General features: G+C 39.9%; 1 protein-coding gene across 14 annotated transcripts in view; it reads left to right on the top strand.

Annotated features, from left to right (window-relative positions):
* The window catches only part of ERC1 (ELKS/RAB6-interacting/CAST family member 1), a 544893-nt gene that overhangs the window by 430049 nt on the left and 88073 nt on the right, over nucleotides 1-26771 (top strand). The window lies entirely within an intron of this gene.

Raw genomic sequence — 26771 nt, 5'->3', positions numbered from 1 at the left:
GGTGTCGCAACGAAAAACTAATGATTGATGCTTCTCATCTCTCTCCGTTCCTGTCTATCCCTATCTATCCCTCTCTCTGACTCACTCTCTCTGTCCCTGTAAAGAAAAAAATAAAAAATAAAATAAAATAAATAAATAAAATAAAATAAAAAAACATAATATAAAATCTTGGGATGCCATTATTCTCTATTATAGTGGTGAGCCAGAAAAAGACATGCCTGATCAGTTTCATTTGCCCTGTTCTACTTTCTGAATCAACAGAGGACTCAATATTCTCATGGAGACAGGAACTTAAGGCTCAAAATTTAAGGCATATGAATGTAGAGGATACTTTGTTGATTATTATATTGTTGCACTTAGACCTTAAGATGACATCCAAAAATAAATTGCATAGTTAAGGTATTCTATACTTAGGATTTCCAGTGGGGACTTCACAGTTTTGACACATAAACTATCAAAGAGAAGTGCCTCACAAAGAATTACTTTTTTAGAACAAATATTAACTAATTTAGGTAATATGTTGTGTGCTGTTTCAGTCTGATTTTTTTCATTTTCCATTTGTTGTAACATATGTAGGGAAGTTTTTTAAAAATACTGGGTTCAGGCTTTGTATCAAACTATAGAAATGATCCTTGAAAGTATAGTCTTTGGGTTCAGGCTTTGTTTGTAAAGTCCTGTAAACACACAAGGACCAAGTTAAGCTGTCTTTAGGGTGACCACATTAGTGCATTTCTCTCCTTTAATGTAGGAAGCAAGAAGGAACCAGGATCCATGTTCAGAGCTCTGACTAGAAGTCTCCTTAACTAGGTCACTTAGTTTCTTAGTACATTTTTTTTTTACTTTCCGCGTAACAGCAGGTAAAGTTGGCAGAAGTTCTGGTGCTACATAGCAAGGATCCCAGTACCGTGTTTCTCACTGCCCTCTCAGACCCAGCAGTAGCCTCCTCAACACCCTTTTCTCTACCCACAGTCCATTTAAGGCACGTTAGATTTTCGCTAACACCCCCCTCAAAATCTTTCCATTTCTTCTGGCTGCCACCCACTGCCCAATTCCAAAGCCACTCCCACATTTTAGGTTTTTGTTACAGCTATACCCCACCTCCAATAACCAAAATCTATTATCTATTATTACATAAATATTACCTTAACAAACACTCGTTAGCTCACACAGGAATCTGGGAGCAACTTTGCCAGCTACTCAGATGCAGGCAGGGTCCCCTACGAGTTTGCAGTCAGGCTGGTGCCAGATTTACAGTTACCCTAATGCCCGACTGAGGCTGCAGGATTCACTTCAAAATTTACTCTTGTGGCTCTTGGCTCTACACCATTTAGGCTTCTCTAGAGGGTTACTTAGGGCGTGATAGCTGGGTTTTCCCTGATCAAGTGATCCAAGAGAGAGGAAGAGAGCCACCAAGACGGAATCCTTGGTGTCTTGTATAACGTAGTCTCAGGAGCACCATTCTACCACCTCTGCCTTGTTCTATTGATCACATAAACCACTTCTCCATAGCATAGGAGTGGACAACACCATGGTCTGAGTAACTGGGGTGGGATTGTCACAGGCTGTCTGAAGGCTGGCTACCACAAATGAGTGAATAAACACTGCATAGTATATCCCTGCAATTGACTGCTGGTCGGCAATAGATAGGTGTAAATACGTACAACAGTGTGAATGAGTTTCAAAACACTGAGCAAAAGAATCCAGAAATAGAAAAACGCATATTGTATGATTCTATATTTATGTTAAACTCTAGAAAAAACCATTTAAATCTCTATGACCTCAGAAAGATCAGACAGCAAAGCACAACTTGTTTAATCTCTTTCTTCCTCAGCTCACGCGAGGGCCTGCAGTGGGGAAGGGACAAGCTCTGTTCCCTTGTTCCTCTTTTCCCTTTCTGCTTTGGTTTTGGGGTCCTCTGGTGCTGTTGCAGCACTCTGATGCTGCTCTTCTGACCAACATTGAGCCCCAGGGGGCAGAGTAGTAACCAAAAGACGCAAGCCTGGTTGCTTTCTGTGATGTCACTTGGCCCATAGGAAACTCCTGCATTCTTGCCATGCCACCTGGTGAGACTGTGCAGTCTGCCTTGGGCCTGTTTGTCCTCCTGCCAGCTAGCTGCAGCAGTGGTTTTCCTCCTCAGATGAGCATGAGGCAGGCCAGCCTTTGTGATGCCTGCTCAGGTACCAGACAGGAATGAGCAGCCAATCTGTTCTTGTACTCACATCCAGACTTGAGGACTGAATTCTCTCTGAGGCCCTCTCCCTTAGCTTAGACAAAGGGAGCTCTCTGTGCATGAATATATACTCTCCATGTCATCGATATTCTTCTGCCAGTCTTAGCAACATCCTCACACCAGTCTCAGACCAAAAAAGGAGGTGCTGAGGTGCTGGGTGGGGGGCAATAGCACTTTTCCTGGCGCCTCTTAGTAAGCTCTTTTCGTATGTGGCTTGCTTAGCCCTTCTTTTTCTCCAGCTTTGGGCCCTGGTCACCAATTCTGGAACAACTGGAAGAACCCATTCATCACAGTATTAAAACTAGCTTAAGAGTGACATCTGAAATTGGAGAGAGAACAATAAGACCGTGTTTTATTCTATAAAAGCAGAATAGTAATGAGTAAAGCTGCAGAGAGCCCCTGAGTTGTTAGAGAACAAAGGGAGAAACAAGTAGCAAGTGTTGAAGTAGTTTGAGTGCCACAGAAGCAGTTTGTGGAGAGTAAGATGTAGCAGCATATACCCAGTTCACTCAGTATTTCACCTTCTCGACGATGGGACCAGCCTTTGAGAGCTGTCAGTGTCCGTTTGTCCACCACATATTTACCATGCCCACCACCTTCTGCTTAACTGAGCAAGACAGTTCTCCAAGAACACATCCACGTCCACACTGCTGGAGGGGCCCTCTCACGTTGCACTTGACTTTCTCATCTGTCTGCTGTGGACATAGATGTCACCCTTTCGGCTGTCCTCTGGGACATTATCTCCTGATAGTGGCTACTATTTTATGACCATTGAAGGTGAACACCTTTTGTCTAGTTGTAATACAAGTTGACAGAATATGATTACAATTCTATCAATGTTTAATGATTTAACAGCACTTACTGACTTGTCAAATAAAAATCCTATCTCCAAGTCTAGATTTTTTTTTATATTAAATATGCACAATATATACCGTACTTCTTCCTCTGAACCACTGCCGACATTAAGCTCAGCCTGATTACCCCACTGATGGTGTCCAGGTTTCTGTGAAACGAGCAGCTGGAAGGCATTTTCCGGTTATGTGGTCACCTCTGGAATTGCCCTCTTCTTCCTCAGCTTAACCCAGTGGTTCTCAGAGTATGCGCCAGGGCGCACTGGTGTGCCCTAGAAGATTTCCAGGTGCGCCCTATAGTATTCCAGAGAAAGATGTGCCTGTTGGGGACCAAAAAACCAACAGGCTTTTGGAATTTAGATTTTGGGGGACAGAGGTGTGGGGAATTGGCTGTCAGCTGACAGTCTGTCTGCCCAACACCCCACCTCACTTGCCTGATTAGGTTGCAAAAGGCTGCTAAGCTGTGGTGCTGGATTGTTTACACTACTCCCATGTTCTCCGGAAAGACTGGAGGCAAATTTCTTCTATCCTTTCTTTGATGTAGAGTTAAGTTATGTACGGTGGGGGTTTTGGATTGATGATGAAACATAAGGAATTGTTTCTTAAAACCTTTTGGATTTCTATAAAAGAAGAATATGTGGCAATATCTTTAAAAACCTTGAATATTTTACTACAATTTTCAACATCCTATTTATGTGAATTAGGATTTTCTACCCTCAACACAAAAGTAAAAAGAGAGGAATTCTTCAATGTATTGACGAGGAAATGAGAGTTTGCCTTTCAAATATATGCCCAAACATTGAATAAATCACTAGGACACATCAGGCTCATGTTTCTCATAAACACAAGAATGAAAAAACTTAACACACTTGCGCTGGGTCCTACCGAATTAACTAAATCTTACTAAGAATGTACTATATATATATAAAGATAACTTCTTTGTCTTTTTTCTAACCCCTCTTTTTTACGAATTCTAAAAAGCATGATAAAAAATATTAAAATGTTTTTAATGTCAGAATAAATTTAATTTCGTCATATTTATTTCATTTAATTACCATAAAAGCATGCTTGAACTTTACATTTTTTTAATATTTGACTTAATTATTATAACATATTTCTCAGAAATTCATATATAGTGTGCCTACAATTATTTGCAGGATTTTAAATGTGCCTTGACTTCAAAAAGTTTGAATATCACTGGCTTTAATCTTTACTTCAAGACTCTTGTTTTATTTTATTTTATTTATTTTATTTTTTGTATTTCTCCAAAGTTAGAAGCGAGGAGGCAGTCTGACAGATTTCCACATGTGCCCCACTGGAATTCACCCGGCATGCCCACCAGAGGGCGATGCTCTGCCCATCTGGGGCGTTGCTCCGTTGCAGCCGAAGCCATTCTAGCACCTGAGGTGGAGACCATGGAGCCATCCTCAGCACCTGGGCTAACTTTGCTCCAATGGAGCCTTGGCTGCAGGAGGGGAAGAGAGTGATAGAGAGAAAGGAGAGAGGGAAAGGTGAAGAGACAGATGGGCACTTCTCCTGTGTGCCCTGGCGGGAATCAAACCTTGGACTTCCACACAACAGGCTGACTGATGCTCTACCTCTGAACCAACCGACCAGGGCCAAGACTCATCCATGTAGTTGGGAATTTTCTAGCCATGAAATCAGTTTTTTCCTTATTAGCAAAGCAATTCTGCTTTTTGTTGTTGTTGTTCATACAGTCACCTCGTTTGGACATAAGTTGAAACATGAGAGGGAAGCAGAAAAGAAAAAGAGAAACTATTCTCTTGTACTACAGTTGTTAATTATACATATTTATTCTAGGCCAAATTATTTTCATTGGTGTGTCTATTTCTTCAAATATAGGCATTCCTGTTCTGTAACTGTTGCTGTCCTATTTTCTTGTTCGTATGAAGCAGTGTTGGAGCAGTAGAAATAGCACGAGACTTACTGTCAGGAGTCCTGAGCTCTGGCTCCAGTTCTGTTGATAACTGAGTGTATGATCTTGAGCAGTAATATCGCCATCCATTAATATACATCACCTCACAGTTTACAGAGTACTATTCAAACCCCTATAGCACCCAGTCCTAGGGCTCTATGGACCAGGCAGATATCATAAATATAAGTGAATGAAGTGTGTAAGACAAATGGAGAGAGAGAACTCTGATAGAGTAGGGACCACATGCTTTGTCTTTAGAGGTGAACACTTTTAATTTCAGCTTGGTGTGACCATGCATGTTGTGAGCCTTGTGTTAACCAAGCACCCACATTCCACCAGGGAATCTAGATTTTTATGTCTCTCTTTTTAATTGAGGTATAACAGACATATAACATTATTTTAGTTTTAGGTGTACAACATAATGATTTGATACATGTATATATTGTGAAATGATCACCACAATAAGACTAGTTTCCATCCATCATTCCACAAAGTTACAGAGTGTTTTCTTATGGTGAGAACTCTTAAGATTTATTCTCTTAGCAACTTTCAAATATATAATACTTTGCTATTATCTATAGTCACCATGCTGTACATTACATCCCCAGGACTTATTTATCTTATAATTGGAAGTTTTTACTGTTTGACCTTTCCCCCTTTACCTGTAAATCTCTTGATCTGAGTGTTGACAACTTTTATTTTTTGTTTTTTGTTTTAAATATATATATAAAATAGGTCACTAGCTGCCTAATTTACCCTCTCTTGATTTTATCTTTATCTACCTCATCTATAATAGTGGATGGATAGATAATATATATATCGAATATATATATTGAGGTCTAAAGTTATTTTCCATGTTTTGACAAATCAGTCTATTTACCTATAGCTATATTATCTGCTAATTGCTGACAGAGATAGTTTTAAAAGAAACAATTATAAAGCATAAGAAAACACATAACACAAGGATTGTTTAAATCTGTTTATAGAAATTTGCTTATTCTATGAAAAGAACAAGTACAGGTATTTCATTTTGAAGTTGCAAAATAGATTTTGGTTACTCACTATCTCCTTAAGCCTTTTTGTATCCTACAAAGAAATAGATGATATTTTGATGAGCTCTGCCTTGCTTGGAGTTATGTGAAACCCAGAGGTTGGGGGATGTGGAGGACTCTAGATGCCTCCCAGTCTGCCTTCAGCCATCTGCTCCATCTTTTTTGTCATCAATTCCAGATGTAGAAAAATTCTTCACAAAAATTTGATAAGACTCTGTCTTCCCTTCTTCCCTAGCATCAAATCTAACTTGCCCTTCCTATTGTCAGGCTGCTGTCTTATATGGTGCCACAGGGAGTTTATAAATCTTTTTGAGTTTCCTGATTCCTCTTGGATTGTCTCAATGCAGATAAATCAACCTAGGTTTCCTGTTTCTATTTATGTGCCTCTCCTATTTCTGTTTTGTTTTTTTTTATGAATTTATTGGAGTGACATTGGTTAATAAAACCATACAGGTTTCAAGTGTGCAATTCTATAACACATCATCTGCACACTGCACTGTGCCCTCACCACCCAGAGTCAGATCTCTCTCCACCACCATTCATCCGCCCTTGGTCCTCTTCCACCTCCCGCAGCCCCCGTTCCCTCTGGCTGTCACCACACTATTGTTCGTGTCTATTTTTCTTTTTTTTATTTCTGTCTTTCAGATGGCGTGATTTAGAACTGTGTTTCCTGTGTTCATTGACCTTGGTCTGAAGATCCCATTAAACATAAATTTAGGAAGATCAGTTTCAGGGTGGTTCTCCTTTCCCCCACTAAACTTCTCTTGGTGGGATGGATCAGGTCAGGCCACAGAATATACTCCTGCTACTTCTTTTGGTCTCTTTTGAACTAATGTGGATACTTATTAAAAGTGAATATTGAATTAAATGATATTGGCACTCAAGGACAAGAGGAGCAATAGTAAATAAACTACAATATTAGCTGTTACCAATTACATGACCAAATTGAATCATCTGTACTACTACATGACTTTCTAGAAAACAGCATTCATGCCATTAGTCACCTCACAGATAATAATTTAACATTTACTGCGCTAAGCTATGTTTTGAGTGCTTTACTTGAATTAACTCATTTAATCTTTTAAGTAGTTATCCTCATTTTACAGAGGAGATTCTGAGAGAGTTAGTAATTTGCCTAGCCACATTGCTTGTAAGTGACTGGACAGTTCATTCCACTTTATTGTTGACACTGCCAATCACTGCACCAAAATGTGTTGCTATTGTTGCTATTGCTGTGTGCTTCTGGTTAGAGATCTTAGTAGCCTTCAGCCATATTATTAATGATCTCATAACCCTCTCCTGATAAATGGTACTTTAGTCAACCCTTATTTCAAATAACAGTGAAAATATATGATTTACCCTCATGGATTACTCTCAATTTTTAAAAATGAATTTATAATCTCAACAGGTCAAAACCTGTTCCCCATCTTATATCAAACAATATCTTGTCATTTCAACAATTATCTTGAAATTATTGACTGGATTGATGATTAGCTGTGAGTCAAAGAGTTCTGATTCAGAACTCAGAGAATATCTGAAATCAGATAGGCTGATTTTTAAGTAGGCAAGTATGAAAATCTATGTTCTAATAACCGTAAATCATTTGTGATAAATAATTCTGATACTAAAACACTATTACTGTTATATATGTATATATATACATATATATGTATGTATATATATACATAGACAGTATATGGAAACCTGACCCCAAAATATTACACAGCATGTATTAAGATAGTTTTTGCATACCAGAAGTTTTAAATTTTAAAAACCAGTAAATTTACATACTTAAGAAGAGCTCATAAAGATGAGAGGCTGAAAAGCTGGTATTGAAAAGCTCCTGGCAAATAGTGACTCAGAGCATGAACGTCTGCTATACCAAAGGTTCAAGGGCTTTTTCTACCTGTATTTCAAAAGTTTTACAAAATACAAGAATTTAGTTAACTACATAAATTGTTGAGCTTCAGCACTAAAACAGTATTTGCAGTACTTGGTTTTCAAGGTAGAGAATGCTTAAAATATAGTTTATGGCATTCCCAATCATGTAGCTGAATAGGGCATTTTAAATTAGATATGTTTTTCCTGGATTTGTATAAAATTGCAAGCTACTAATGGTCAAATCTAAAATTATAGGCTCTCCAAAAAACAATTTTAAATGTGTAATTTCCCAGTCTCCCTAGCTTTTACCTAGCCAATTCATCAGAAATATACAGAGACTGCCTGGCCAGGCGGTGGCTCAGTGGATAAAGCGTCGGACTGGGATGCGAAGGACCAGGTTCGAGACCCTGAGGTTGCCAGCTTGAGCGCGGGCTCATCTGGCTTGAGCAAAAAGCTCACCAGCTTGGACCCAAGGTCGCTGGCTTGAGCAAGGGGTTACTCGGTCTGCTGAAGGCCCGCAGTCAAGGCACATATGAGAAAGCAATCAATGAACAACTAAGGTGTTGCAATGTGCAACGAAAAACTAATGATTGATGCTTCTCATCTCTCTGTTCCTGGCTGTCTGTCCCTGTCTATCCCTCTCTCTGACTCTCTCTGTCTTTGTTAAAAAAAAAAAAAAAGAAAGAAAGAAAGAAAGAAATATACAGAGATTTAATTGCTAGTAGTGTTTAAATGCATGTATGTTCTTCACAAATTTACCCAAATTGCAGATCTAAAACCAATACCAAATTGTTTATTAAGACTCACACTATGCCCTGGCCAGTTGGCTCAGTGGATAGAGTGTCGGCCTGACCTATGGATGTGCCCAGTTTGATTCCCGGTCAGGGCACACAACAGAAGCAACCATCTGCTTCTCTCCCCCTCCCTCTCCCCCTTCTCTCCCTCTCCCCTTCTCTCCCTCTCCCCCTTCTCTCCCTCTCCCCCTTCTCTCCCTCTCCCCCTTCTCTTCCTCTTCTTCTCCCATAGCTAGTGACTTGACAGGTTTGCATGTCCTGAACACTGAGGATAGCTCAATTGGTCCAAGTACATCAGCATCAGGTACAAAAGATAGCTTGGTACTCAAGTGTCAGCCCAGATGAGGTTGCCAGGAGGATCCCAATTGAGGCACATGCAGGAGTCTCTCTCACTATTTCACCTGAAAAGGGGGGGGAGAGGAAGGGAAGAGAAGGAGGGGGAAAGAGAAAGAAGAAGGAAGGGGAGGGGAGGGGAGGGAGGGAGGGAGGGAAGGGGAGGGGAGGGAGGGAAGGGGAGGGGAGGGAAGGGGAGGGGAGGGGAGGGAAGGGAAGGGAAGGGAAGGGAAAGGAAAGGAAAGGAAAGGAAAGGAAAGGAAAGGAAAGGAAAGGAAAGGAAAGGAAAGGAAAGGAAAGGAAAGGAAAGGAGGGAGGAAGGGAGGAAGGAAGGAAGGAAGGAAGGAAGGAAGGAAGGAAGGAAGGAAGGAAGGAAGGAAGGAAGAGAAAAAAGGAAAGGGAAGGGAAGGGAATGGGGAAAAGGGAAGGGAAGGGAAGGGAAGAAAGGGCCCTATACCAACAATTAGAAAATAGGCATTCTATTTTTGTGGAGTGATGAACACACAATACAATATACAGATGATGTATTATGGAATTGTACACTTGAAAACTGTATAATTTTATTAGCCCAATATCACCCCCAATAAATTTAATTTTAAAAAATGTATTTACATGAAACATTTATAAAAAGTAATTTCATACTAAATTGTAGAACAAGTTCAACAAATAACTATGAATTTATGCTATTCTGATCAAGTTTTATAAATATAATGTAATAAAATTAAAAATCAATAATAAAAACAATATGCCAACTTAATTCCAAACATTTGGAAATGAATTATTAATTTAAATAATTTTTAAATGATCATAAGTCAAAGTATGAATCTTAAGGGAAATTGCAAAACATTTAGAACAACAGTGAAAACCCTATGAAATTTGTGGGATGCTGCCAGAGCGGTTCTTAAGGGAGATTTTTTACCCTTAAGGCACGTTAGAAAAGTGAAAATTAATGAGCTAAGCATCACTCAAGAAGTTAAAAAGAGCATCAAAGTAATTCTCCCCCCATCCCCAAAAAGGAAGAAAGGAAATAAAAGCAAATTTTAATGAAACTGAACAGAGAAACCATAGAGAAAATTAACAAAAGCAAAAGCTGATTCTTGGGGGCTTACAGGTGGATATAAAGGATAGGAGGAACGCTGGTCAAGAAAAGAGACTGGAAACAGGTAAACTATGTTTGAGAGAAGAAAAGGAAACACATCTACAGCTACAAAAGAGACTTTTTAAATCATTGGGAAATAGGGTGAACTCTATGCCAGTTACATAATTTATTATACCTGAATAGTTCTCTTGAAACCTACTAAGTCAGTTTAAAATTTTCCTACCAGGAAATAGAAATCCTAGTTGTTGTTTTTGTTTGTTTGTTTGTTTGTTTTCTTTTTTTTATTATTATTATTAAATTTAATGCAGTGACATGGATAAATCAGGGTACATATGTTGAGAGAAAACATGTCCAGATTATTTTGACATTTGATTGTTCTGTACACCCCTCACCCAAAGTCAAATTGTCTTCTGTCACCTTCTATCTGGTTTTCCTTGTGCCCCTCCCCTCCCCCACCCCCTCTCTCCTTCCTCGCCCGATCCCCCAACCCCCACCCCCATTGCCATCACATCATTGTTCATGTCTCTGAGTCTCATTTTTATATCCCATCTATGTATGGATTCATATAGTTCTTAGTTTTTTCTGATTTACTTATTTCACTCCGTATAGTGTTATCAAGGTCCATCCATGTTATTGTAAATGATCCGATGTCATCATTTCTTATGGCTGAGTAGTATTCCATAGTATATATGTACCAAAGCTTTTTAATCCACTCGTCCTCTGATGGACACTTGGGCTGTTTCCAGATCTTCGCTATTGTGAACAATGCTGCCACAAACATGGGGGTGCATTTCTCCTCTTGGAGCCATTCTATGGTGTTCTTGGGGTATATTCCTAAAAGTGGGATAGCTGGGTCAAAAGGCAGTTCGATTTTCAATTTCTTGAGGAATCTCCATACTGTTTTCCACAGTGGCTGCACCAGTCTGCATTCCCACCAGCACTGCAGGAGGGTTCCCTTTTCTCCACATCCTCGCCAGCACTTATTCTCTGTTGTTTTGTTGATGAGCGCCATTCTGGCTGGTGTGAGGTGATATCTCATTGTGGTTTTAATTTGCATTTCTCTAATGATTAGTGATGTTGAGCATTTTTTCTTATGCCTATTGGCCATGTGTATGTCCTCTTTGGAGAAGTGTCTATTCATTTCTTTTTCCCATTTTTTGATTGGATTGTTTGTCTTCCTGGTGTTGAGATTTACAAGTTCTTTATAAATTTTGGTTATTAACCCCTTATCAGACGTATTGTCAAATATGTTCTCCCATTGAGTAGTTTGTCTTTTTATTGTGTTCTTATTGTCTTTAGCTGTGCAAAGCTTTTTAGTTTGATTTAGTCCCATTTGTTTATCCTGTCTTTTATTTCACTTCCCTGTGGAGATAAATCAGCAAATATATTGCTCCGAGAGATGTTGGAGAGCTTACTGCCTATGTTTTCTTCTAAGATGCTTATGGTTTCACGGCCTACATTTAAGTCTTTAATCCATTTTGAGTTTATTTTTGTGAGTGGTGTAAGCTGGTGATCTAGTTTCATTTTTTTGCAGGTAGCTGTCCAATTTTCCCAACACCATTTGTTAAAGAGGCTGTCTTTACTCCATTGTATTTCCTTACCTCCTTTGTCAAATATCAGTTGTCCATAGAGCTGTGGGTTTATTTCTGGGTTCTCAGTTCTGTTCCATTGATCTATATGCCTGTACTTATGCCAGTACCAGGCTGTTTTGAGTACAATGGCCTTATAGTATAACTTGATATCAGGAAGTGTGATACCTCCCACTTTATTCTTCTTTTTTAAGATTGCTGAGGCTATTCGTGTTCTTTTTTGGTTCCATATAAATTTTTGTAATATGTGATCTATATCTTTGAAGTAAGTCATTGGTATTTTAATTGGTATTATGTTGAATTTATAGATTGCTTTTGGTAAGTAATATAGACATTTTAATGATGTTTATTCCTAACCATGAGCACGGTATATGCTTCCGCTTGTTTGTATCTTCCTTGATTTCTTTTATCAATGCTTTGTAATTATCCGAGTACAAGTCTTAAGTCTCCTTAGTTAAGTTTACTCCTAGGTACTTTATTTTTTTGGTTGTAATAGTGAAGGGGATTGTTTCCTTAATTTCTCTTTCTGACTGTTCATTGTTGGCGTATAAAAATGCCTCTGATTTCTGAGTATTGATTTTATATCCTGCCACTTTGCTGAATTCATTTATCAGGTCCAGTGGTTTTTTTACTAGACTTTATGGTTTTCTATATACGATATCATATCATCTGCAAATAATGATAGTTTTACTTCTTCTTTTCCAACTTGAATGCCTTTTATTTCTTCTTCTTGTCTGATTGCTGTGGCTAGGACTTCCAGGACTATGTTAAATAAGAGTGGTGAAAGGGGCACCCCTGCCTTGTTCCTAATCTTAAGGGTATTGCTTTTAATTTTTGCCCATTGAGTATGATGTTGGCTGTGGGTTTCTCATAGATGGCTTTTATCATGTTGAGGTATGTTCCCTGTATTCCCACTTTGCTGAGAGTTTTGATCATGAATGGGTGCTGGATTTTATCAAATGTTTTTTCTACATCTATTGAAATTATCATATGGTTTTTCTCCTTTTTGTTTATGTGATGAATCACATTGATTGATTTGCAAATATTGTACCAGCCTTGCCTCCCCAGAATAAATCCCACTTGATCATGGTGTATGATTTTTTCCATATATTGTTAGATCCGGTTTGCTAATATTTTGTTGAGGATTTTAGCATCTATATTCATCAGAGATATTGGCCTATAATTTTCTTTCTTTGTGTTGTATTTGCCTGGTTTGGAATCAGAATTATGCTCTCCTCATAAAAGGAGCTTGGAAGTCTTCCTTCCTCTTGAATTTTTTGAAATAGTTTGAGAAGGATAGGAGTTAGTTCTTTGAATATTTGGTAGAATTCAGTTGTGAAGCCATCAGACCCCAGACTTATCTTTGTTGGGAGTTTTTTGATAACTGTTTCGATCTCATTTGGTGTAATCGGTCTGTTTAGGATTTCTGATTCTTCCAGATTGATTTTTGGAAGATTGTATGTTTCAAGGAATTTGTCCATTTCATCTAGGTTGTCTAGTTTTTTGGCATACAGTTCTTCATAGTATTTTCTTACAATATTTTGTATTTCTGTTGTGTCAGTTGTTATTTCTCCACTCTCCTTTCTAATTTTATTTGAATCCTCTCTCTCTTTTTCTTGGTGATTCTAGTTAAAGGTCCATCAATCTTGTTTACCTTTTCAAAGAACCAGCTCCTAGTTTCATTGATCCTCTGTATTGTTTCTTTAGCCTCTATGTCATTTATTTCTGCTCTAATCTTTATTATTTCCTTCCTTCTACTACATTTGGGCTTTACTTGCTGTTCTTTCTCTAGTTCTTTAGATGCAGGGTTAGGTTGTTTATTTGAGCTTTTTCTAGCTTCTTAAAGTGTGCCTGTAGTGCTTTGAACTTCCCTCTCAGTACTGCTTTTGCTGTGTCCCATAAATTTTGAGTTGTTGTATGCTCATTGTCATTTGTTTCTAGGAATTTTTTTTATTTCTTCTTTGATCTCATTCTTAATCCATTCGTTATTTAACAACCTGCTATTTAGTTTCCATGTGTTTGAGAATTTTTGAGCTTTTCTGTTGTGGTTCATTTCTAGTTTCATGCCATTGTGATCAAAGAAAGTGCTTGATATGATTTCAATCTTCTTAAGTTTGTTGAGAGCACTTTTGTGCCCTAACATGTGGTCTATCCTAGAGAATGTACCATGAGCACTTGTAAAGAGTGTATATTCTGCTGCTTTAGGATGAAGGTTCTGAAGATATCTATTAAATCGAGTTGATCTAGTGTGTCCAATAAGTCTGCTGTTTCTTTGTTAATTTTCTTTCTTGAGGATCTATCTAGTGATGTTAGTGGAGTATTGAAATCCCCTACTATTATAGTATTGCTGTTGATCTCGCCCTTTAAATCCATCAAAGTCTGCTTTATATATTTAGGTGCTCCTATATTAGGTGCATAGATATTTATAATATTAATAGTTATATCTTCCTGTTGGATTACTCCCTTTATCATTATGTAGTGGCCTTCTTTATCTCTTACTATATTCTTTGTTTTAAAGTCCAATTATAAGTATTGCTACCTCAGCTTTTTTTTTCATTTCCATTTGCATGAAATGTTTTTTTCTATCCTTTTACCTCAATCTATGTGTATCTTTTGTTTTAAGGTGTGTCTCTTGTAAACAGCATATGTACAGGTCCTGTTTTCTTATCCACGCAGCTACCCTATGTCTTTTGAATGGGTCACTTAAGCCATTTACATTTAAGGTTATTATTGATATGTAGTTGTTTATTGCCATTTTATTCTTTAAAGCTGTATTCCTTTTTTGCTATATTTTTTCCCACTTTGATTTGTTTACAACAGGCCCCTTAACATTTCCTGCAGCATTGGTTTGGTTGTAATGAATTCCTTGAGGTTTTTTTTGTCTGGGAAGTTTTTTATTTCTTCTTCGATTTTAAACGATAACCTTGCTGGATAAAGTAGTCTTGGTTGTAGGTTCTTGTTCTGCATTACTTTGAATATTTCTTGCCATTCCCTTCTGGCCTCAAGTGTTTCTGTTGAGAAGTTGGAAGTCATCCTTATGGGGGCTCCTTTATAGGTGATAGCTTTTTTTTCTCTTTCAGCTTTTAATATTTTCTCTTTATCACTTAGCTTTGGTATTTTAATTATGATGTGTCTTGGTGTAGGTTTCTTTGGGTTTCTCTTTAATGGAGTCCTCTGTGCTTCTTGAACTTGTGAGAGTTTCTCCTGCATTAATTTAGGGAAGTTTTCAGCTATGATATGATTGAACAAAGTCTCTATCCCTTGTTCTTTTTCTTCTTCAGGAACCCCTATGATGTGGATGTTATTTCTCTTCATGTTGTCACAGAGCTCTCTTAGAATTTCCTCAGACTTTTTGAGTCTCTTTTCTTTTTTCTTCTCTGCTTTCATGCCTTCATTCCAGTTGTTCTCCAACTCGCTGAATCAATCCTCAGCTCTATCTATCCTGTTTTTAATTCCTTCCATTGTGGTCTTTATTTCTGATATTGTATTTGTCATCTCCGACTGATTCTTTTTTGTACTTGCTATTTCTTTATTTAGGTGTTCATAATGACCATCCATTGTTGTTCTAAGATCCCTAAGCATCCTTACAATCATTATTTTGAACTCCGCATCTGGAAGTTTGATTATTTCCATGTCACTCAGTTCATCTCCTGAAGGTTTCATTTGGATTGTACTTTTTTGTCTTCTCATTGTCTGCGTTTTATTTGTAGAGTTGGTTGAGTCTAGGCTTGGTGTTGTCTGCCTCCAGTTTTCAGTTGTGTTATTTCTAGGTCTTCTTGGGTTGGTATCAGCTATTATTTGTAATCCACTTTTGGATTTGGGCACCTTTGAAGTCTTGATTTGTTTGTTTTCTTTTTTCTTTTTTTTTTTTTCTTTCTTTCTGTATTTTTATGAAGCCGGAAACGGGGAAAGACAGTCAGACAGACTCCCGCATGCGCCGACCGGGATCCACCCGGCACGCCCACCAGGGGGCGACGCTCTGCCCACCAGGGGACGATGCTCTGCCCCTCCGGGGCATCGCTCTGTTGCAACCAGAGCCACTCTAGCACCTGGGGCAGAGGCTAAGGAGCCATCCCCAGTGCCCGGGCCATCTTTGCTCCAGTGGAGCCTCAGCTGTGGGAGGGGAAGAGAGAGACAGAGAGGAAGGAGAGGGGGAGGGGTGGAGAAGCAGATGGGCGCTTCTCCTGTGTGCCCTGGCCGGGAATCGAACCCTAGACTTCTGCACACCAGGCCGACGCTCTACCACTGAGCCAACTGGCCAGGGCCTGTTTGTTTTCTTAACAGGTGATAGTCTTATTTACTGATCTCAGCAGTGGGCTTCCTTGAAACTGTATCCAGGAATGCGGTGGGTGTAACCTGAGACTCTGATGCCCTCTTCCACCAACTAATCTCTCTGGGGGCAGGGTGTTTTCTCAGCTTCAGTAGGGGGAGGTGTATCTCAGATCTCCATGCCCCTTCTTCCCACTTCTTGTTTTCAGTTGTGTCTTGTTGCGCTGATTGGAGCTGGAGAGTTGTCTGGAGATCTCTGATCCGGAAGCAATTCAGTACTGTTTTGTGGGGAAGGATCAGTCCCTCCCCCAGCTATGGCCGCCTCCAGCATGGATGAGTCAGCTTTTTTTAGATAATTTCCTGCATTCCTTAGCCCCTCACAGTCTGTCCCTCTCTCTTTCCTTTCCACTTGGGAGATGAGCTTGTCTTTTCAACACACCTTGCTCCCTGGTCACCAGGCAAGTGGCTGTGAGCAGTATTTTCTGCTCTTTTCCCTGGGGTTAGATCCTCCCTGGGCTCTCAGCCTCGCCCCCCCCCCCCCCCCGTTCCTGTAAGCAGGGGAAATTCAGGTGCTCCCTACCAGGTTTGTTGTGGCTTCTTCTTTGCTCCTTGGTTTTTGAGAGCTGTTCTTATAGTCCAGAGTTGGTTTTTCACGCTGATTTTTCCTAAATTGATTTGTATTCCAGTGTGGTGGTGAGAGCTGGGTGTCTGTGTGTCCGCCTACTCAGCTGCCATCTTCAGGTATCAAGCCTAGTTGTTTTTAGAAATGAGTTCTACCAAACAAAGCAGCAAATAATTCCTACCCTAATAAAAATTGTTACCAAAAATACACTAAAAGAAAGGTTCTCTTACTCATTTCATGAGTTTAACTTTGATGCCAGAACTGAAAACAGTACAAAAAACCAAAGGCCAATATTGTCTACGAATGTAGATACAAAAACTATAAATAAAATATTAGCAAATCCAGTATTGCACAAAAATACACTATTACTAAGTTTATCTTAAGAATTTAGGGATGGTGGCCCTGGCCGGTTGGCTTAGTGGTAGAGCATCAGCCTGGCGTGCAGGAGTCCCCGGTTCAATTCCTGGTCAGTGCACACAGGAGTAAGCGCCCATCTGCTTCTCCACCCCTCCCCCTCTCCTTCCTCTCTGTCTCTCTCTTCCCTTCCCGCAGCCAAGGCTCCATTGGAGCAAAATTGGCCTGGGTGCTGAGGATGGCTCCATGGCCTCTGCCTCTAGCGCTAGAATGGCCCTGGTTGCAGCAGAGCAACACCCCAGATGGGCAGAGCATCGCCCCTGGTGGGCATGCCAGGTGGATCCTGGTCAAGTGCATGCGGGAGTCTGTTTGACTGCCTCCCCGTTTCCAACTTCAGAAAAATACACAAAAAAAACAAAATCAGAATTTAGGAATGGTTTACTATTTAAATTTAGAGTGAAAAAGAAAAGTACGGTGATGTAATCTCAGCATATTGAAAAAAGCCTTAAGAGAATGTGGCCGAGTGATCGATGTGGCCTACCATGCGGGTCCCAGAGAGCATGTTCATCCTGCTGGCTGCCGGTGCAGTTTTTAAGGCAGGATAGTGTCAAAATCCGATTTTCTCTTGGAAGATAACTAATGGCAATTTAGAGAAGCAATAAAATAATACACCAGTGGTAATGCAGGTAAAAGGGTGCAGTGATTTACAAGGGAAATACAGAGATGGGCAAAAGCAGGTTAATAATAATAATAAATAATAATACGGGAATAAACTCTGCATGCTCACAACTACAAGCCTACTGTTGCCCGCCCCTGCATTTGGAAACAAACTCAGTAGGACTCTGTGATTTGATTGGATGTAGATATTGGTGGAAAAAGAGAATTCAAGAATGATACTGAGATTTTTAGATTGAGCAACTCACTGAAAAATGTCTGCATTCATGAAGATAAGAAATTCTAAGGTGGTCCCTAACTGTAACCTCAACCCTATATCTAAGCTCAGAAGTAATCCTAACCCTAAAACTAACTTTAACTCTAACTCTACCCTATACCTAATTTCTCTATCACCCTAACCCTAAACTTAACAATAACCTTAATCCTAACCCAAAACCTAACCTAGCCTTCACCCTAACCCTACACTTGACCACAATCCTAACCTTAACCAAAACCTTATACCTAATTGCAAAACGGACTGTAGATTTAAACCTACCTCAACCTTAACCTTAACCCTATCCTTAATCCCAACCCTATACCTAAAACTATACCAAAATCACCCAAATGGGTGGAGAGTAACACCTGGAATGTTGAGAACCTGGGGGAGGAGTGGGGAGCTCGCGTGCCCCCTACATAGTGATGTTTGATGTATGCTGTCCTCTGTGTGTCTCTTCATCACAAAGATGTGACATGATAGAAAGAAACAAAGTAAAGGGAATAATAGGACAGTTTGGAAGAACACCTTCTTACTCATAAGGAGCCTCACAAACAACCCTTACCATATTCCTGTCTGTCACAAGTACAATAATGTTAACTGATTTTTAGTGCACTAATGTCACTTTAGGTCCCTATTGAAGGATTAAGAAACCTTTTATAGGCTGGTAAACAGAGCCTGCAACACTAACTCTTAGATGTTAGCAATGAGAACATAATATACATTTATGTCATTATTTCCATAAGCCTCAGGGATACTAAAGTATAAATACTATACTTGAATATATATGACCTTTCCATATCAAATAGGAATAAATTTTTCTAACAGCTGTGTACATTTTTAATGCCAACATTGTTCATTGTTTTTTATTTAACAAGTAAAAGTCCACCCAACATACAAATGTTCTCTCCATTCACACCCCTTTTACCTTTCTGTGAAACCAGGTGTGCATCTTAGGGACCTGGACTCTGTAACAGCTCCAGCCATAGGGCCAAACAAATTTAGGCTTTTCACATTAGAAGAAGCTTTTATTTGAACGAAGAGTGATAAAACATAATTATACTTGGTATTGACAATTTAAATTTGTCAGTTTCTCATATGTACAATTTTTTTTTTCATTTTAGAAAAAGAGGAAGGGAGAAGGAAAGAGAGAGAGGGAGAAACATCAGTCTTTCCCTGTATGTACCCTGACTGGGGATTGAACCTGCAACCTTCGCACACCAGGACATTGCTCTAGTACTGGTGGTCAGCAAACTATGGCTCCTGAGCCACATGCCGCTCTTTGGCCAGCTTAGGAGTACCCTAATTAAGTTAATTACAGTGTACCTACCTATATAGTTTAAGTTTAAAAAATTTGGCTCTCAAAAGAAATTTCAATCGTTGTACTGTTGAAATTTGGCTCTGTTGACTAACGAGTTTGCCGACTATGGCAACCAACTGAGCTATCCAGCCAGGGCTTGTACAAGATTGTTCTTTACAGCATTATTTGTTAACAGCAAAATATTAGAAATAACCTAAATGTGCATCTGGTTAGAAATAACCTAATGGCACTATTCACAAACCAAAATAGAATGAGACAGCAATTTACTTACTGATATAGAAGGCTGTTCAAGATATAGTCTGGCATAAATCAAGCATCAATCTGGAATGCAGAGGTCGCTGGTTAGAAATCCTGGGCTTGCCTGGTCAAGGAACATATGTGGTTGATGCTTCCTGCTCCTCCCCACCTTCTCTCTCTCTCTCTCATGCTCTCTCTCTCTCTCTCTCCTCACTAAAATAAATTAATTAATTTAAAAGAAAAAATATATAGTCAGGTTGGTCCTGGCTGGTTGGCTCAGCGGTAGAGTGTTGGCTTGCTGTGTGGAAGTTCTGGGTTTGATTCCCAGTGAGGGCATGCAAGAGAAGTGACCGTCTGCTTCTCCAGCCCTCCCCTTTCTCTCTCCCTTTTTCTCTATCTTCCCCTCCTGCAGCCAGCGCTCAGATGGTTCGAGCAAGTTGGCCCCAGGCACTAAAATAGCTCAGCTGCTGAGCAGCAGCCCTAGATGGGCAGAGCATCACCCCATAGGACACTTGCCAGGTGGATCCTGGTCAGAGCACACGCGGGAGTCTGTCTCTCTGCCTCCCCACTTCTCACTTGATTTTTTTTTTTAAATGTAGTCAGGTTGGAAAATAGTGCAAAATAGTGAAGAGAGTATGCTCCCATTTGTTGGAGTAAACAGTGTATGTGTACACGTGTGTGTGTACACTGATGTAAACATGGAATGTCAGGAAATCTTGGGAAATACATTCAAGAAAGCAGTAACTGGTATGCCTCTTGTTGAGGAACTGTCAGGATTAGGAGGTAGCCGTACTTTTAGTTTAATAAACTCTTATAATATATAAGTGTACAAAATATTCCAAATAATAACAATTAAGTTTTTTAAAAGAACATGGCAGTTAATGGGGAGAATGGGTCAGCTTTTGGGTTGTTGCATCTAAGATTCTTTATGAATTCATTTTTCTTGGTGCATAAGAGAAAGTGTTTGCATGATAACAAGTTTCACAACTTCATCAGTAAACTAAAAGTACTAATCAAGACCAAAGTCTGATAAATTAAAAGTCAAAACAAAATTAGTAGAAGACACACTTTTATATTATAGATTTTACACTCCCTTTGAGGTGACAGCAGTTGGGCTCAGTGCTGCACAGTTACTTCTTTTTTGCTGCCCCCTCCCTGCCACACTGCTTCTCAGGAGTTTTCCCAAGGCTCCCGTTGTTTAACCAACAGAAAGGGGACTTTCCAAGCTAGAAAGAAATCTTTAGTCAAGTATGTATAAAGGGACAAACACATAGAATAACTCCAGAACAATTAATGACTAATTTATATTTTTTCATGAAATGAAGTTTTAAGTAAATGTATTTTTTGACATTTTGTTAAATTAGTAACACTGAATTAGACTCACCTCACTGGAATTGACAGGGATTATGCTTTTTTTTAATTCATTTTATATGTCAAATTCCAAGATAGCAAATTGAAGTTTAAACTTTACTATAATAAACTTATTTCCAAGGTTTAACAAATGTATGTGGATATAATTTTAATACTTTTTAAAATATTATATCTTAATATATCTTAAATATTATAATAGGAAATAATTCAGATTAGTATGGTTAAGATGTATTTATGATGTGTTTTCTAAAATATCTCAGAATATTTCTAAGTATAATTATTTCCAAAACTTATTTAGGTGGGTAAATGGATCTATCACAAACCAAAGACAAAGATGAGGGAACAACTAGCTAGCTGATCAGAATTCAAACCTTTTCTTTTAATACTAATATGTATTGTTTCTTGCTTAACTAAGTTGTTTTTGTTTTTTTTTCCTGTATTTTTCTGAAGCCGGAAATGGGGAGAGACAGACTCCCGCATGCGCCCGACCGGGATCCACCCAGCACGCCCACCAGGGGGCGATGCTCTGCCCCTCCGGGGCGTCGCTCTTTTGCGACCAGAGCCACTCTAGCGCCTGGGGCAGAGGCCGAGGAGCCATCCCCAGCGCCCGGGCCATCTTTGCTCCAGTGGAGCCTCGGCTGCGGGAGGGGAAGAGAGAGACAGAGAGGAAGGAGAGGGGGAGGGGTGGAGAAGCAGATGGGCGCTTCTCCTGTGTGCCCTGGCCGGGAATCAAACCTGGGACTTCTGCACGCCAGGCCGATGCTCTACCACTGAGCCAACCGGCCAGGGCCTTAACTAAGTATTTTTCTGTGGAATATACATTCTGTTATACCTTGTTTGGGTTTTGACTTCTTAGTCATAGAAGAAAGATTAACAGAATAAAGAATGAACTCCTTTTTCTCTGGGAGGAAAAGTACACATATGTACATAGATATTTACAACTAAAGAAGTTTATTTCAGCAAGTTCTTTATTTTTTTCCCTTTCTTCAGACAATCTTATTTTTTATGTCATTGGAACAAGGGGAATTCAGCTTTCCACACATGCACATGGCATAGTTCAAGAGGGAAAATATTTGGATATACAGTACCTTTCATGTCAGTAAAACATTAAGGACTTACTCCTTTTGCTTGTTGTGTGGGCCTTATCTTAAGAACAGTATAGTACAAGAGCTCCTTAAACGCAGAGCCTTATACAATCTGTGTAACACCTAATCCTCGGGGAGCTACCGGGTATTTAGTGTTCACCCCTCATAACTATGCAGAGAATAGGCTTCACACCACATTTCTGAATAGTACTAGAGCTAGGAACACTAAACTTTGACAATCTTTATGTCTTTTAGAAGTGGATTAGTAGTAAGTTCTTACGGTGATTTCTTCATTCACATATGTGGTTCAGATGAATGATCTTTGATCTTATCTGTCTACTGTGATCGGTTCCTTTGGGAGATTTTCATACTTATTCCTAAGAAATAGTTGAAATACATTCTGCCTTGGAGGTAGATTTGTGTGTGCTTTATTAATTCTGTTAAAATTTTTTTGACTTATGCTATATATCAGTAAAGATTAAGTGCATCATGTTCTCTAAGAAAATAAGTAGCCAAGCATACTTGTGCTGCACTTTTCTTATTAAAGTTGACATGGAAAAGCTGCCTAACTAAATGAGCGGCAGGCGGATATGTTCACTCACTTTCTGCTAGCTCTGCTGTTTCCTTTATTCATTCCTTCCTCCTTTTCCAAGAGCTGCATTGCAGAGGGCTTTCCATTGGTCATGCAATACCACGTGACATAAGAAAAATTATCCTAAAGAAAAAAATTATCCTGAATATTTTCAAGATCACTGTAAGTTTTCTCAGAAGACAAACTTTATATCACAGATAATTTTTGATACATATTTTCTTTGCTTTCATTTTATAGTGGAGGGAGGAACTGGCTTAGAAATAAGCATATATTTATTAGATGAAAATGTGAAGAAATAAATGCCCAACAATATGGCACTCATTAAACATCCATTCAATTGAATACTATGTAGCCAATTAAAATTAGGTTTTAGATTAATATTTAATGACACAAAAAATGTTTACAATGATGGTGATAGCTAAAACTCATTGGGTGTTGATTTTTTGCCAGGCAGCTTTCTAAGTGCATATATTAGGTCAATTGGTTAATCCTCACAGTAGTCATATGGGGAGAAAGTATTGTTATTCTCATTTTAAGGAAGAGAAAGCTGGAGCTATGAGCATTGATGTAGTTTGCCCAAGCTTAGAGATCTAATAAGAGGTAGAACTAGAATTCAAACTAGGCAATTTGGCTCTAAAACCCTTGCTCAGGCATCATTTTTTTTTTTTTTTTTTGCATTTTTCTGAAGCTGGAAACAGGGAGAGACAGTCAGACAGACTCCCGCATGCGCCCGACCGGGATCTACCCGGCACGCCCACCATGGGGCAACGCTCTGCCCACCATGGGGCAACGCTCTGCCCACCAGGGGGCGATGCTCTGCCCATCCTGGGCGTCGCCATGTTGTGACCAGAGCCACTGTAGCGCCTGGGGCAGAGGCCAAGGAGCCATCCCCAGCGCCCGGGCCATCTTTGCTCCAATGGAGCCTTGGCTGCGGGAGGGGAAGAGAGAGACAGAGAGGAAGGCGCGGCAGAGGGGTGGAGAAGCAAATGGGCGCTTCTCCTGTGTGCCCTGGCCGGGAATCGAACCCGGGTCCTCCGCACGCTAGGCCGACGCTCTACCGCTGAGCCAACCGGCCAGGGCCGCTCAGGCATCATTACATGAAAAAATACTAAAGGAAAATTTCTATAGTGTTCTCTACAGAACTAGACAAAATGTTTTTAATTCATCCAATAAAGAAAATGTGTTTAAGATACCCAATTAAATTTAAAGCAGAATTAGTGGAAGGGAAGGAAAGCATGTCCTACCAGATACCAACATACATTTTAAGATATAGTAATTTTAAAAATACCATATTGTGGCCCTGGCTGGTTGGCTCACTGGTAGAGCGTTGGTCTGGAGCAGGGGTCCCCAAACTACGGCCCATGGGCCGCATGCGGCCCCCTAAGGCCATTTATCTGGCCCCCGCTGCACTTCCGGAAGGGGCACCTCTTTCATTGGTGGTCAGTGAGAGGAGCATAGTTCCCATTGAAATACTGGTCAGTTTGTTGATTTAAATTTACTTGTTCTTTATTTTAAATATTGTATTTGTTCCCATTTTGTTTTTTTACTTTAAAATAAAATATGTGCAGTGTGCATAGGGATTTGTTCATAGTTTGGTTTTTTGGTTTTTTTTGCGTTTTTCTGAAGCTGGAAACAGGGAGAGACAGTCAGACAGACTCCCGCATGCGCCCGACCGGGATCCACCCGGCACGCCCACCATGGGGCGACGCTCTGCCCACCAGGGGGCGATGCTCTGCCCATCCTGGGTGTCGCCATGTTGCGACCAGAGCCACTCTAGCGCCTGGGGAAGAGGCCACAGAGCCATCCCCAGCGCCCAGGCCATCTTTGCTCCAATGGAGCCTTGGCTGCGGGAGGGGAAGAGAGAGACAGAGAGAAAGCGCGGCGGAGGGGTGGAGAAGCAAATGGGCGCTTCTCCTATGTGCCCTGGCCGGAAATCGAACCTGGGTCCTCCGCACACTAGGCCAACTCTCTACCGCTGAGCCAACCGGCCAGGGCCATAGTTTTTTTTTATAGTCTGGCCCTCCAACGGTCTGAGGGACAGTGAACTGGCCCCCTGTGTAAAAAGTTTGGGGACCCCTGGCCTGGAATGTAGAATTCCCGAGTTCGATTCTCAGTCAGGGCACACAGGAGAAGCTTCCATCTGGTTCTCCACCCCTCACCCTCTCACTTCTCTCTTTTTCTCTCTCTCTTTCTCTCTTCCCCTCCTGCAGCCATGGCTCTATTGGAGTGAGTTAGCCCCAGGCACTGAGGATGCCTCCATAGCCTCTGCCTCAGGCACTAAGAAGAGCTCGGTTGCCGAGCAATGGAGCAATGCGCCAGATGGGCAGAGTGTCACTCCCTAGAGGGCTTGCCTGGTGGATTCCTGTCAGAGTGCATGCAGGAGTCTGTCTCTCTGCCTCCCCTCCTCTTAATGAGTAATAAATAAAATAAATACCATATTGTAGCAGAAATAGGGAATAAATCAGAGGAGCATGCCACATTTTATTATGAACACAGGAAGAGGCCAGATGGATACACCTAAATGTAACAGTTGTTATCACTGATTAGAGGGATTTCCACATGATTTATTTTTATTTTTCAGATTATCTACAATGAAATCTTTAAGTTATATGATTATTAGCAAGATTATTTTTAATCTTTCTAAAACTTCAGCTTATAACAATATTTTGTTAGTGCAATATATATTGCTTTTTAATTTTATCTGGAGTACACCTCCAATTTCTGAATTACTAGCTCTGAGAAATGAATTTTGTAAGATGTTATATATACATAACATTTATGTATATACGTAAAATTCATGTATTCAGGGCTTAAATTAAACAATCACATAGAATCACCAACCCAGTCCTCTTTTTTTGGTAAACGTTGAGAAGGAAAGGTAATGGTACTAGTTCTTCTAGTCTAGGGTTAAAGAAGAGGATTTCAGAACCTTTGACATTTTTCAAAACCTGAATTGTTTATTGATGATTTAAGAGAAGATATTGAATGTTATATGTGTAGCTTCTGTCAGAGTACCTTGCTGAACTTTATTATAAGTTTTAATAGTTTTTCAGTTCATTGTCTAGGATTTTCTAGGTATATAATCATTTCATTTAAAGATAATGGTAAGTTTTTTCCTAATATTTATGGTCTGTATGTTATATAACTGGGGTCCCCAAACTTTTTACACAGGAGGCCAGTTCACTGTCCCTCAGACCGTTGGAGGGCCGGACTATAAAAAAAAAAACTATGAACAAATCCCTATGCACACTGCACATATTTTATTTTAAAGTAAAAAAACAAAACGGGAACAAATACAATATTTAAAATAAAGAACAAGTAAATTTAAATCAACAAACTGACCAGTATTTCAATGGGAACTATGCTCCTCTCACTGACCACCAATGAAAGGTGCCCCTTCTGGAAGTGCGGCGGGGGCCGGATAAATGGCCTCAGGGGGCCGCATGCAGCCCACGGGCCGTAGTTTGGGGACCCCTGTTATATAACAACCCCCACAATGGAATAATTGTTAAAAAGGTTAAGTACAGTAACATAGAAAGATGAATCTGTATTCCATGAAGTGAAAAAATAGTTATAGAGTCCTATCCTATGGATAGTATAACACAGTCTTTATTTTAAGAAATAAAAATAAGGCCAGGGCCAAGTGACTCACTGGATTGAGCGTAGGCCTGGTGCACCAGGTTGCTGGTTCCATCGCTGTCTCTCCTCCCCGCCTTATTATTTCCCTTTCATGCCCTTTTTCCCTCTCCTTTCCCCACCTCTCAAATCAGTGGAAAAAAATTTTTAAATAAAAAAACAAGCATTGCTTAAAGTGCTTAATTTGAGAAGATTATCTCCACCATGCCCCTGCTGAATTACTGTACCGATTTAGATGCCTGTCTTGGTTTAGCTGCCATAACAAAATACTGTAGAGTTGGTGGCTTACACAACAGAAGTGTATTTTCTTACAATTCTAGAGGCTGGGAAGTCCAAGATCAAGGTGCTGGCTGATTCCTTTCCTGATGACAGCTCTCTTCCTGGCTTGCAGAAGCTGCCTCCTTACTATGTCCTCACATGACAGAGAGAAAAAGAAGGGGGGATAGCTCTCTTTTTACAAGGTCACCGTCCTGTTTGATTAGGGCCTGAACCCTGTGACCTCATTTAACCTTAAATATTTCCTAAAAAAAATTTCTCCATATACATTGGAGGATAGGGGCTTCAAAATGAATTTGGGCAGACACAAGCGTA

This window comes from Saccopteryx leptura, chromosome 2 (assembly GCF_036850995.1).
Source record: "Saccopteryx leptura isolate mSacLep1 chromosome 2, mSacLep1_pri_phased_curated, whole genome shotgun sequence".
Lineage (NCBI taxonomy): Eukaryota > Metazoa > Chordata > Mammalia > Chiroptera > Emballonuridae > Saccopteryx > Saccopteryx leptura.
The sequence above is the reverse complement of the archived record's forward strand: the minus strand, read 5'-3'. Positions and strand labels throughout refer to the sequence as shown.